The 12,880-nt window shown below is 54.4% G+C and overlaps 1 long non-coding RNA gene across 1 annotated transcript; it reads left to right on the top strand.

The window, feature by feature from the left end:
- The first annotated feature begins 9,414 nt into the window (after window positions 1-9,414).
- LOC120410464 lies at window positions 9,415-11,924 on the top strand. Its single transcript, XR_005602638.1, has 3 exons — window positions 9,415-9,473; window positions 9,725-9,853; window positions 11,638-11,924. It is a non-coding gene; the product is annotated as an uncharacterized LOC120410464 (long non-coding RNA).
- The last annotated feature ends 956 nt before the right edge of the window (window positions 11,925-12,880 follow it).

The following is a 12,880-nucleotide window of genomic DNA, read 5'->3' on the forward strand; positions in this document are numbered from 1 at the left end:
TTATTTAATAGTAAAAGGGGGAGGGGGACAGGGAGAGAGGTGACAGGGTTAGGGAGCGTATCGCTCTTCCGAGAGTCCCAATGACGTCTCGTTGCTCCCTTCCATCTGGTCTCCTCGGTGCTGAGGGTCCCCTGCCGCCGTGCCACGCCACACTGCGCCACGCTGCACCACGCTGCCACACGCCGGAGAGTACAGAATCCCAGGGATTAATGCCCACTTTGGGCCAGGTGGGAATGCCCACGTGGCTCCCGTGCAGGGGCCAGTTTGACACTGTCCCTCCAACACTGTGGATTTGTTGCATCATCTCTGGTGTAGGGTCTGAGGGCCCCTTTGGGGGGCCTTGGATGGGCCATGACAGCCCCCCTGCTGTCCTTCCCACGGCTGCGGCTTTTCCCCGGCTGAAGGGGCCCCTCAGCTGGGCTCCTCTGCGCAGTGGAGGACGGGCAGTCACTGCGCCTCTGCCCAGAGGCTTTGCCAACACGCATCCAAAGCCTCTCTCCCTCCACCCTTTGGTGCAGGGTCTGGGCCAGCCTGGCAGCTGACAGGCCTGGGGCTGTGCTCTCCACCTTGGAGGTGTTAAGCTTGTGCTTTGTGAATGTCCCCAGCCCTGAGTGGTGATGGGCCTCTCAGAGCCCCATTCAGGGCATGGTAGTCTTCTCTGCAGCTTTTGTAATACAGTTTTTAAAGTCCTTCATGCAAATGTTTAAGCCATAAACTATAATATTTCAGTCTCTGACAAGTCTAGCCCAGGCATCAGTACTGGGACTTCCTTCTGATAGTGGGCTGAATAATGGGGCCCAGGGCACCCTCAGCAAGTTTGCTGAATTTCCTACAGTGGGAGGAGCTGCAGAGACACCAGAGGATGACTCTGCGCCCACAAGGACCTCAACAACCGGGAGAAATGGGCTGATGGAACCTCCTGAAGTTCAACCAAGGGCTATGCAGGGTCCTGCCCCTGGCGAGGTGCAGCCCCAGGCACCAGGACACACCATGGAAAGCAGCTCTGCAGAGCAGCTCCTGGCGAGTGTGACTGGCACAGCCCCACCCCAGCAGAGACCGCCTGGAAGGCAGCTGGGTGAGCACCGAGCCCACGGCCAGGTCGGCTTTGTGCCACAGGGTCCGTCTCTGTGCATGGGGGAGCTCCTGGGTGTGCCCCTTAGAGCCCTGTGATGTCACCAGTCATGATCACTGTGCCATCACTTGCAGTGGGTAGGTAACTATGGACACCAGCGCTGGGCAGTGCCACAGCACTCAGCCTGGGACACGCTGGCAGCCGAGGAGCTTCCGAGTGCTGCCAGTGTGTGAGGAGCCGGAGCGCTGCCGGAGTCTGAGGAGCTTCTCAGTGCTGCCAGCGACCAAGGAGCCTCTGGGTGCTGCCAGTGACCGAGGAGCTTGTGAGTCCCACGAGAGGCCGAGGAACACCTGAGTGCCACCAGTGGAAGCCAAGCCTTCGAGTCCTGCCAGCAGCTGCGAGGAGTCAGGTCCGGGAGCAGCAATGGAGGAGGCCAGGCAAGAGCCAGCAGCGCCGCGAGCCGTCAGGATCTGCCGCATCTGCGTGGATCCCCTCCGCAGCCCCGCTGCCGTGGAGCCCTGCGGACACGTGTTCTGCCACGCCTGCATCCAGCCCCGGGCTGCCCCCGACGCCGCTGCCACCTGCCCCATCTGCCAAGAGCCCATTGGGGCCATCCGCCTGCTGCAGGGGCAGGACAACCGTGCCGGGCTGGCCCCGCGTCGCCACCGCCGCCGCCTCCATCCCTTCGTGGCGCGGTGGCGGCAGCGGCAGCAGCAGGAGCAGCAGGAGGAGGCAGCTGCTGGAGGTGGCCGGCGCCGAAGATTGGCTGATGGGGACCGGCCGCCCAGCCCTGTGCCCCGCCAGCGTGCCCGGAGAGAGCTGGAGGAGCTGGACAGAAACGGGCAGGAGGAGAGCAGGTGGCCGCGGAGCGAACGTGAAGCGCTGGGCGGAGGGGACAACGGGCGCCGCCCCGCCGTGCTCCCCCCTGATGGGCAGCCTCCATGGCCTGTGTGAACTGAAAGCCCGGATGCCGAGAAGAGCTTCGCCTGGTTTCTTCTGCCTGCTTGCTTGAGGGAGTGGGAGCTGTGGGAGGGAAAGCATTTAGTCGTAGGAACTTAGTTAGAGAGTAGGATATTGATAGGGAAATTAGCTGTAAATAAACATTTTTATTCATTTGAAGCATTAGAAAGCAGGCATTCTTTATTAGCGCCAGACACACGGAATAATATCTCCTTTAATCTGACGTCTGTGGTGAAACTTCATAACAGGGTCCGCTGTTATTCCGTCCCGATCACACCTATCCATCACAATGTGCCTCCCAGCTAATACACAAACACCACTTTCCTAGAACTAATTTCCATGCATTTGCCTTCTCCTGGAAGTCCTTTTTTGGTCCTGGAGGTCGTCATAAGGGGTGTCTGGTGGTCACATTCACCGAGTGCTTCAATATTACTTTGAGCTGCTGCTGCGAGCAGAAGGGCAGAGGCGGCGGCAGCGGTTTCTCTTTCTCGGCGCTCCGCATACAGAGAGGCGCTGAATGGAGCCGGCGCCCGTGCGGTGCCGGCGGGGACAACGTGGCCAGCGACGAAAACATGGTGAGCAATTCCCCAGCACAGAATCCAGATGAGATCAACTTCTCAGCGCTGCAAAATCCTACAGAAATCCTTGAACTGCTGGAATTTGTTGCCAGTGGTACTTGGGAGCAGCGCTGTGACCACAGGCCTCCCAGCTGCAGGTGGATAACTGTGCTGGGGTGGCCTGTTGTCATCACAGCCTCTTCCATTCCCTGCACAGCGGGGCTGTGGTGGCAGGGATGGCGGCAGCAGCAGCAGGGCCCTGGAGGTGCCTGGTGCTGGAGAGTCTCTGCCAAACAACCTCAGTGTCTTGCAGTGGTTTTGGTGTGGAGTGCTACAATGGTATTTTCAGGAAAAGTGGAGGAAGAGGCAAACAACTGAACAGATTCTATGTGTATTCCAAAGCTGCTGTATTTGAAGGGAAAATGCTCACTGGGGCTGATAAATGATCACCCAGACATTTCTCATGAGCTCGGAGAAAGCAGGAGGCTTGGGGAAGGTGGAACTTTGCAAATAGGCTCTGCCCTGTGAGGAAGTGATTTTAACTGTTGGTACTCCGGGTTTTTAAGTAGAGGGTGTTGATCAGCAGCGTGAAGCTGAGGTGGAGGCCGATCATCAGCAGTGTTGTTACGATCCGGTTTAGACCCAGAAGAGCAAAGAAAAATTATGTCTCTGTGTATAAACCGGAAAGAACTTGAAATGTTCAAAATACATCCAAAACTGAGATTAAAACCAAACGAGGTTAGATGTTGGTGCCAAACAATGGATGTATTTTATTTAATAGTAAAAGGGGGAGGGGGACAGGGAGAGGGGTGACAGGGTTAGGGAGCGTATCGCTCTTCCGAGAGTCCCAATGACGTCTCGTTGCTCCCTTCCATCTGGTCTCCTCGGTGCTGAGGGTCCCCTGCCGCCGTGCCACGCCACACTGCGCCACGCTGCACCACGCTGCCACACGCCGGAGAGTACAGAATCCCAGGGATTAATGCCCACTTTGGGCCAGGTGCGAATGCCCACGTGGCTCCCGTGCAGGGGCCAGTTTGACACTGTCCCTCCCAACACTGTGGATTTGTTGCATCATCTCTGGTGTAGGGTCTGAGGGCCCCTTTGGGGGGCCTTGGATGGGCCATGACAGCCCCCTGCTGTCCTTCCCACGGCTGCGGCTTTTCCCCGGCTGAAGGGGCCCCTCAGCTGGGCTCCTCTGCGCAGTGGAGGACGGGCAGTCACTGCGCCTCTGCCCAGAGGCTTTTCCAACACGCATCCAAAGCCTCTCTCCCTCCACCCTTTGGTGCAGGGTCTGGGCCAGCCTGGCAGCTGACAGGCCTGGGGCTGTGCTCTCCACCTTGGAGGTGTTAAGCTTGTGCTTTGTGAATGTCCCCAGCCCTGAGTTTTGAGGGTGGGATGGGCCTCTCAGAGCCCATTCAGGGCATGGTAGTCTTCTCTGCAGCTTTTGTAATACAGTTTTTAAAGTCCTTCATGAAAATGTTTAAGCCAGAAACTATAATATTTCAGTCTCTGACAAGTCTAGCCCAGGCATCAGTACTGGGACTTCCTTCTTGATAGTGGCCTGAATAATGGGGCCCAGGGCACCCTCAGCAAGTTTGCTGAATTTCCTACAGTGGGAGGAGCTGCAGAGACACCAGAGGATGACTCTGCGCCCACGAGGACCTCAACAACCGGGAGAAATGGGCTGATGGAACCTCCTGAAGTTCAACCAAGGGCTATGCAGGGTCCTGCCCCTGGCGAGGTGCAGCCCCAGGCACCAGGACACACCATGGAAAGCAGCTCTGCAGAGCAGCTCCTGGCGAGTGTGACTGGCACAGCCCCACCCCAGCAGAGACCGCCTGGAAGGCAGCTGGGTGAACACCGAGCCCACGGCCAGGTCGGCTTTGTGCCACAGGGTCCGTCTCTGTGCATGGGGGAGCTCCTGGGTGTGCCCCTTAGAGCCCTGTGATGTCACCAGTCATGATCACTGTGCCATCACTTGCAGTGGGTAGGTAACTATGGACACCAGCGCTGGGCAGTGCCACAGCACTCAGCCTGGGACACGCTGGCAGCCGAGGAGCTTCCGAGTGCTGCCAGTGTGTGAGGAGCCGGAGCGCTGCCGGAGTCTGAGGAGCTTCTCAGTGCTGCCAGCGACCAAGGAGCCTCTGGGTGCTGCCAGTGACCGAGGAGCTTGTGAGTCCCACGAGAGGCCGAGGAACACCTGAGTGCCACCAGTGGAAGCCAAGCCTTCGAGTCCTGCCAGCAGCTGCGAGGAGTCAGGTCCGGGAGCAGCAATGGAGGAGGCCAGGCAAGAGCCAGCAGCGCCGCGAGCCGTCAGGATCTGCCGCATCTGCGTGGATCCCCTCCGCAGCCCCGCTGCCGTGGAGCCCTGCGGACACGTGTTCTGCCACGCCTGCATCCAGCCCCGGGCTGCCCCCGACGCCGCTGCCACCTGCCCCATCTGCCAAGAGCCCATTGGGGCCATCCGCCTGCTGCAGGGGCAGGACAACCGTGCCGGGCTGGCCCCGCGTCGCCACCGCCGCCGCCTCCATCCCTTCGTGGCGCGGGTGGCGGCAGCGGCAGCAGCAGGAGCAGCAGGAGGAGGCAGCTGCTGGAGGTGGCCGGCGCCGAAGATTGGCTGATGGGGACCGGCCGCCCAGCCCTGTGCCCCGCCAGCGTGCCCGGAGAGAGCTGGAGGAGCTGGACAGAAACGGGCAGGAGGAGAGCAGGTGGCCGCGGAGCGAACGTGAAGCGCTGGGCGGAGGGGACAACGGGCGCCGCCCCGCCGTGCTCCCCCCTGATGGGCAGCCTCCATGGCCCCTCTGAACTGAAAGCCCGGATGCCACCGAGGGCTTCGCCTGGTTTCTTCTGCCTGCTTGCTTGAGGGAGTGGGAGCTGTGGGAGGGAAAGCATATAGTCGTAGGAACTTAGGTAGAGAGTAGGATATTGATAGGGAAATTAGCTGTAAATAAACTTTTTCATTCATTTGAAGCATTAGAAAGCAGGCATTCTTTATTAGCGCCGGACACATGGAATAATATCTCCTTTAATCTGACGTCTGTGGTGAAACTTCATAACAGGGTCCGCTGTTATTCCGTCCCGATCACACCTACCCATCACAATGTGCCTTCCAGCTAATACACAAACACCACTTTCCTAGAACTAATTTCCATGCATTTGCCTTCTACCGGAAGTCCTTTTTTGGTCCTGGAGGTTGTCATAAGGGGTGTCTGGTGGTCACATTCACCGAGTGCTTCAATATTGCAGGTGACCTTTCTTTGAACTTTTTCTTTGGGCATGCACTGCTGCTTTTTGTTACCTAACTTGAAAAAAACCCTCTATAGTCCTCTTTATCTGTTTCTCCACTGGTTCCACCTACGTTTATCCTCCTTTGTGCATACCTTTACATCCTTTTATCTTTTTTGCTAGTTTTAGAGCTCTATTCAGCAACTTCAGGGGACCTGAAAATTTCTGTTCTCTGTCTTATTTATCAAGTCCCCTCTTTTCTTGCGACTCTCTTTAGACAAGTCTCCATACTTCATTTTCCAGCACAGTGTTACAAGAGCCGTAACATTGAATACAAGTGAGTACACACAATACAATGATTAAGGTGTGTGTTAGTTTAAAACAGTCTGGGGTTTATTTTTGGTGGGTGGGGGAAGCCCCAGAGGCGACTTCTGAGAGAGAAGCTGCTCGAAGCTTCTACTCTGTCCAGCAGAGCCAATCCCTGAAGGCTCTGACGATGGACATGTTGCTGGCCTAATTAGAGACGTTGGTAACACCTCTGTGATGACATACTGAAGAAGGACAAGAACGCACGCAGTCCTTCTTCTTCGGAGGGGTGGGGAGGCGCGTGGGCCAGGGCCCTCCCGGGGCCGGGAGCGGCCAGCGGCCGGCACCGTGCGGCCGGCACCATCTCGGGACAGCTCGCAGAGATCCACTCACCGCCCGTGATAAAACGTGCTCACACTGGAGCGGGTGGATGCTAAAAAGCTGTAATCCAGTGGGAAATTCGAGCAGAGAGAGAAGACCCTTCCTTCCAGAGATAGAGAAAGAGAGCTTTTGCTTCAAAACCAGAACAGCTTGTCCTTAAAAGACTCCGCCCCATGAACTAAATGACCCACGCTATGCAGTTTCGGGAAGACTGCTTTGCCCCACGGGAGGGACTCACGTTACAGCAGGTCGGGTGGGACTGGTGTTTGTGAAAATTAGAGCCACGCTAGAAAAGGTCACAGAGAACTGTCTCCCATGGGAAGGACCCCACAGCACAGCAGAAAAAGCAACTCCTTTCCCTAAGCGAACTGAAGAAAGATTTTTCGAGTGAGAAACTGACCAAAACTCTCGTGTCCTGTCTCCCTGCACTGTTGGTGGGAAGGAGGGAGGGACTGGGCAGAAAAAGGTGTTCAAAAGGCTTATTTTATTCCTCATTATCCTCCTCTGACTCTGTTAATAATAAATTTTCTTTATACCGTTTAAGTTTTGAACCTGTTTTGCCCTTAAGGTGTTTTTCTCCTAATCCTTATCTCAACTCATGAGCCCTTCGTTACGATTCTCGTGGGTGCCTGGCTTTTAGCCAAACCACGACACGGTGACTGCCACAAATGCATTTCATAGCAGTCTCCAATTTGGCAGCCATGGTAAGCCACTCCCACCAAGAAGAATTTTCTTCTTTCTGCCGCCCTTCTACTGCTCTTTCTACTGAGGTGATTCCCGACTGTTGGATTTCAAACCCATCACTGATGTAAGGTCAACATTCCTGTCCTATAATAGCACACATTTTTCTTTGGCTTGCAAGCAGATGATCTAAGGCCGTGCGGTTTTGTAGAGCCACCGTTCATGTTTCTTGGAGCTCACAGGATGTGCTATTTGATACTTTAATAGTATCAATATGGCTGAAGAACTGGTAGAGGTGGAGGAATGTGGATGTTGGAAGTGGAAGAGAGGGGCCATTCTTGGTTGCTTCTGTGCCACTTTGCTCATCTCTGAGGGGGTGCAGCCAGGAAAGGGAATGGAAAAGGGAAAATCCCTTGAGACTTGGAGCATATTCTGAAGGGACCAGTTTCTGCTTTCCTCACGGCCAGGGTGAGGACAGGCTGAGATGGAGGTTTGGGGCAGAACCTCCTCTCTCCTGGCCCCACAACACCGCTGTGCTGGGAAAGTCTTCAACCCCAAGGAGGCCCTCCAGGCTGGAGGAGGCAGCCCTGGCACAGCCACCAGCTGAAAGCGCTGCCTGTGAGAGAAGTGGACTCAGGCGGGATGGACCTCATATTTAGGGGGTTTCCTCTGAAGAAGTCCGGAGCCCTTTCCACTCCTACCCTCAGGGGCACCTCCGGCAGCACCAACCTCCTGCCCCGCTGCCTCCTCTCACCTGGCCCCATGTAGTGAACGAGTAAAGAGTAAGGAATGTGTCTTCATTGCCTCTTCGAAGATTGAAGTTTGAAAATTAAAGTTTTAAACTGCCTCTAACAAAAACTTTAGTTCCTGCTTTATTTTGGAAAATAAACCCTGTTCGAAGTGACAAAGAGAGCTTGCAGTTGATACATCGGGAGACCAAGCAGCAAAGCTTTGATACGTGAGAAAAGCAAGCAATAAATTTTTTGATAGGTCAGGCGAACTTCACCTGGATTCCAACGAGCAGCCAATGAACTTGAAGGCAGCAAAGATGAATCTGCCCACGGACGTGCTGCTGCTTTGAGGTGGACATGACGTTGCCACTCTCAAAACCCTATCATGAAGTGCCTAGCCTGCCACAGAAGCTGCAGCTGCTAAATCCACTGAGTGTGGGAGTCTTCGCTGTGTGTGCTGCCCGCGGCTGCCCGGCTGCTCCTGTGAGGCTGCTCGTGCCTTCCCACAGCGCTGGTGCTGCTGCCTGGCTCTGCTCCCTCGCTGGGCCGCTGTCGGAGGGACTCTGCTGGGGAAAGACCCATCGCACCCTGTAAGCCAGCGCTGGACCCATGGTGGCGGTAACCCCTTTCCTGTGCGTCACGTCATTATTCTTGGCATTTTCCCACTTTTCAATCTTCTTTCTTTTCTCTTTTATGGATGAATAAAGTTAAAAAAAATTTTTAAAGGGCAAAAAAGCTGAAATATCACTTTGGATCCCAACATTTAACCTCGTTTGTGTTTTAATTTTGCTTTCGGGTATGTTTAGAATCGAATTCTTTCCGCAACTGTGGATCGAGGCAAACTTGCCTCTTCTCCCCTTCAGGGGATCCGAACACCCCAGCATTGGCTGTTCCGGGGTGTCTCGGGGGTGCTCAGACAGGGCTCCCGGGGTGTCCGGAGGCTGTTCCGGGGTGTCCAGGGCTGTCCAGGGCTATCCAGGGCTGTCCAGGGGCTATCCAGGGCTGTCCTGGGGCTACCCAGGGCTGTCTAGGGGCTATCCAGGGCTGTCCAGGGGCTGTCCAGGGGCTGTCCAGGGGCTGTCCAGGGGCTATCCAGGGCTGTCCAGGGCTGTCCCGGGCTGTCCAGGGGCTGTCCAGGGGCTGTCCAGGGCTGTCCTGGGCTGTCCAGGGGCTATCCAGGGCTGTCCCGGGCTGTCCAGGGGCTGTCCAGGGGCTGTCCTGGGCTGTCTAGGGGCTGTCCAGGGGCTGTCTAGGGGCTGTCCAGGGGCTGTCCAGGGCTGTCCTGGGCTGTCCAGGGCTGTCCAGGGGCTATCCAGGGCTGTCCCGGGCTGTCCAGGGGCTGTCCAGGGGCTGTCCAGGGCTGTCCTGGGCTGTCCAGGGGCTGTCCAGGGCTGTCCAGGGCTGTCCTGGGCTGTCCAGGGCTGTCCCGGGCGCCCCCCTCACGCCGCTCCCGCGCCGGCGCACAGCGCCCCCGTGCGGCTCAGCGCCCCCTTGGCCGCCGGCCGCGCCCCGCAGCGCGGGCCCCGGTGAGCCCCGGCCACGTCGGAGGAGAAGCCCAAAGTGAGGCGGGAGAGGAGCGGCAGGAGCCGGAGGGAGGAGGGGAGGGAGGGGAGCGGCGGCCGCCCCTCCGTGTCCCGGGACGCGGCTGCGGTGCGGCCCCGCCCCGCCCGCGGAGCGAGGCCGCCGAGGCGTCCCGGCCGGGGGGAGCAGGAGCGGGGCCGGCCGAGGACGGGGCGGGCGGTGTCCGGCCCGAGCGGGACCCCGCGGCTCAGCCGGCTCTGAGCCGCCGCATCCTGCGGTTCTCCGTCCAGGAAGGCGGGAAAGCGGAGAACGAGCACATCGACCTGAAAGCTGCCGGACAGGACGGCTCCGTGGTGCAGCTCAGAATAAAGCGGCACAGCCCGCTGAGCAAGCTCAGGAAGGCGTACTGCTGCCCACAGGTAGGCGCGGGCACGGCCCGGGGGCTCCCGCGGCCCCGGGGGGCTCCCGCCAGCCCGGCCGCCCCCGCTCTCGCCGGGGAAGCATCCCCGTGCTGGTGGAACCCTCCTGCTTCTCTGCCCGGCTCGCAGAACACGCTTGTGGGCAGGGCGAGGGTATCCAGGTGTGGGGGAGAGTGAGGAGCTGGGATGCTGGCAGCTCCTCGGTGTGGAGTTCTTCTCATCCGTGCATGGAAGGTGCCTCTTCTCCTCAGGTGCTCCCTAATGTCCTGTGACAGTTACCAAAATTCCTCCAGTTCCGATCCTGGCTCTGACACAATTCACTAACTCTTAGTCCTGTCATCTCCAAAAACTTCATCAACTTGGAGTGCATTTTCTGTTTGGAAAACGGCACAAAATAAATTCTCTGTGCCACAGCTTCCTTCTGGATTTTTTTCCTTCTCTCTTCCTGTGTCTCCTGCTGCCTATTGCACAGTTGAGACCGCTGTGTTCCACAGGTGTTCACTGGCTGCTCTGTGTCACAGGCTGTTCCTCAGTGCCATCCTGAACTGAACAGGAGAAGGATGTATCCCCACAGCTCAGCTCCTGAGCCTGGAGCTCCCGATGCCTTTGCTTTATGCAGAGTAGAGGGTGGGCATCTGAACGGCTTTGGAAACGGAGTTGGATTTTGTTTGCTGGTGTTTCCCCTTGTCTGTTACTTTCAGGATCCTTTCTTGCTTATTCAAACTTTACACTCTGCCCTGCTCTGTGCCTGCTGTACCCTGACGGCTCTCTGGGTTTTTGGAGAGGTACAGGGAGCATTCCTCAGTGTGACAGAAGTGTGAATCACAGATTTGGAAGGATTTTAGAGGGCAGAGCAAGGTCCTCAATCCCTGATGCAGGGAATAAAGACTTCCTCATGTGATTAAACGTTGTCAGAACAGGATTCAGTCGTGTGGCAACTCAGGTTTTAAGGGCAACATAAAGTTACCAGCATTTGACCTTCCTCAGTGTAGACAGCAAGACAAATACCCTCAGTGTCCTGATAGTTAAATCTTAATCATAGAATCACAGAATGGCTTGGAGTTAGAACAGAATTTAAAGCCCATCTTGTTCCACCCCCTGCCATGGGCAGGGCCACCTTTTGCTAGCCCAGGTTGCTCCAAGCCCCGTCCAACCTTGCCTTGAACACTTCCAGGGATGGGGCAGCCACAGCTTCCCTGGGCAACCTGTGCCAGGGCCTCACCACCCTCACAGGGAAGAATTTCATCCTATTACCTAATTTAAATCTATCTTCTGCCATCCCCCTCATCTTTTGAGTGTTAATTTTGTTAACATGTGCTCTGACAGTAAATCCATGAATACATAGTTTGGATTCAGAAACACAAGTGTGGTTTCTCATATTAATAACTTTGAACTTGCAAGGCTTGTCAATGAGGCAGGTTATGTTCCTGTTTGATGGACAACCAATTAAAGAAGCAGACACACCTGCACAGGTATGAAAAACACTCTTACTGCAAATTGCTACACAGATATTCAGATGTCTGAGTGATGATCAAAGGGACTTGGAAATTAAAATGATCCCAAAATAGTTGCTGTGAGTTTAGCATGTTCTAACAAATTTGTTCAGGGTGACTGATGGAAAGTGTTTCATGTGTTAGTTAATTGAAGTTATTCCTGAAGTACTCTATGGCTCTATGAGCAGACAGCCAAGTGCTTTTGTCACCATGTGTCTTTCAAGTTTTCTGTATTACTTTTAATTTCTGTATTTTTAAAACGTTAAAATAATTCCTGTGTTACTCCCACAGCTGGAGATGGAAGATGAAGTGTACCAGCAGCAGCCAGCTGGAGGGTGCTAAGACACAGCATCTTTTGGAGAACAGTTTAAGGATGCTCGTCACACCTCACTCTCTCATCTGTCCTTGGATTTGCTGTTTTATTAGTGAACCAATGAACATGCCAGTCCCACAGGGTTCTTTGAAACTTCAGAGGATATTTACCAAAGTTGCTTGTTGTCTTTGACATTCTGCTTGCACAAGTCAAAACTGTATCTGCAGGGATTGAGCTGTGTCTGAATCGAACCATTTTAAGTTGAGATTAAGTTGTCTCTCTGTTGTTAGCCTTTTTAAAAAACGTACTGTTTGTATTATCTTTTTTTCTTCTTCTTTAGCCCTGTGCCCTAAGCATTCATCCATGTGTTGGGACATGGAGTGTTCATTCCTGGCTCTAGTTGGTCTTGCCCCTCTGTTTTAATTCAAATGATGTAAATAATTCAGTGTATTTTCATGCCAGTTGTGAGCATAAAAGTTTCCTTTTAAGATGTGTCTGAGAGAAGGAACAGAGATACAGGTTTTAAGTGTTTAGCTTGTGTTGCAAATTCAGTCAATCCCTTGGGCAGCATCACGCCCTTGACATGGGGCTGGAACACGATACAGTGCTTAGGATAGGGTTTAAATACTTCAGGTTTATATGTCTTTTTTCATATTATGATAAAGTTGTCCAAAATATACTTCTTTAATGCAGAAATGGGATTTTTTTTTGTCCTGCACTATTGTAGAATTGGAGGTAGCAGGGCAGCTGGCTCAAAAACTTATGCTTGTGATAGAGTAGCTGTGGGTTTTTTTGTTGTACAAGCTTATAAAAATCCCATCACTGAAATTCCAGCTGTTTGCTGAGGGCTGGGCAGCATCTGTCCCTTCGTCCTGCTCCCTTAACTTCAGCTCTTTCTCTGTGGGTACTGGAAGTCTGTGGCCTCAGCTTTCTTTTTAGTACTTCTTTTTGGTAGATAAACTTGGTAAATGAGGGGGGAAAAATGCCTTTTAATGTCACCAAACTGTGCAGAAGAGCTATTAAGTGAGGAGAGACATTTAGGTGTCTTCAAAATAATAATAATAATAATAATAATAATAATAATAATAATAATAATAATAATAATAAAAAACTGCTCTCCTGCCTCTCCAACCTTGCTGAGGTTTAATGATTTGTGTGGTGGTTTGGCGTCCATGAAGCCTGTTCCAGAGGAATTTTAACTCAGGTTGTCCTGCTGCCCCA

Source organism: Corvus cornix, chromosome 9 (assembly GCF_000738735.6).
Source record: "Corvus cornix cornix isolate S_Up_H32 chromosome 9, ASM73873v5, whole genome shotgun sequence".
In the NCBI taxonomy this organism is placed as follows: domain Eukaryota; kingdom Metazoa; phylum Chordata; class Aves; order Passeriformes; family Corvidae; genus Corvus; species Corvus cornix.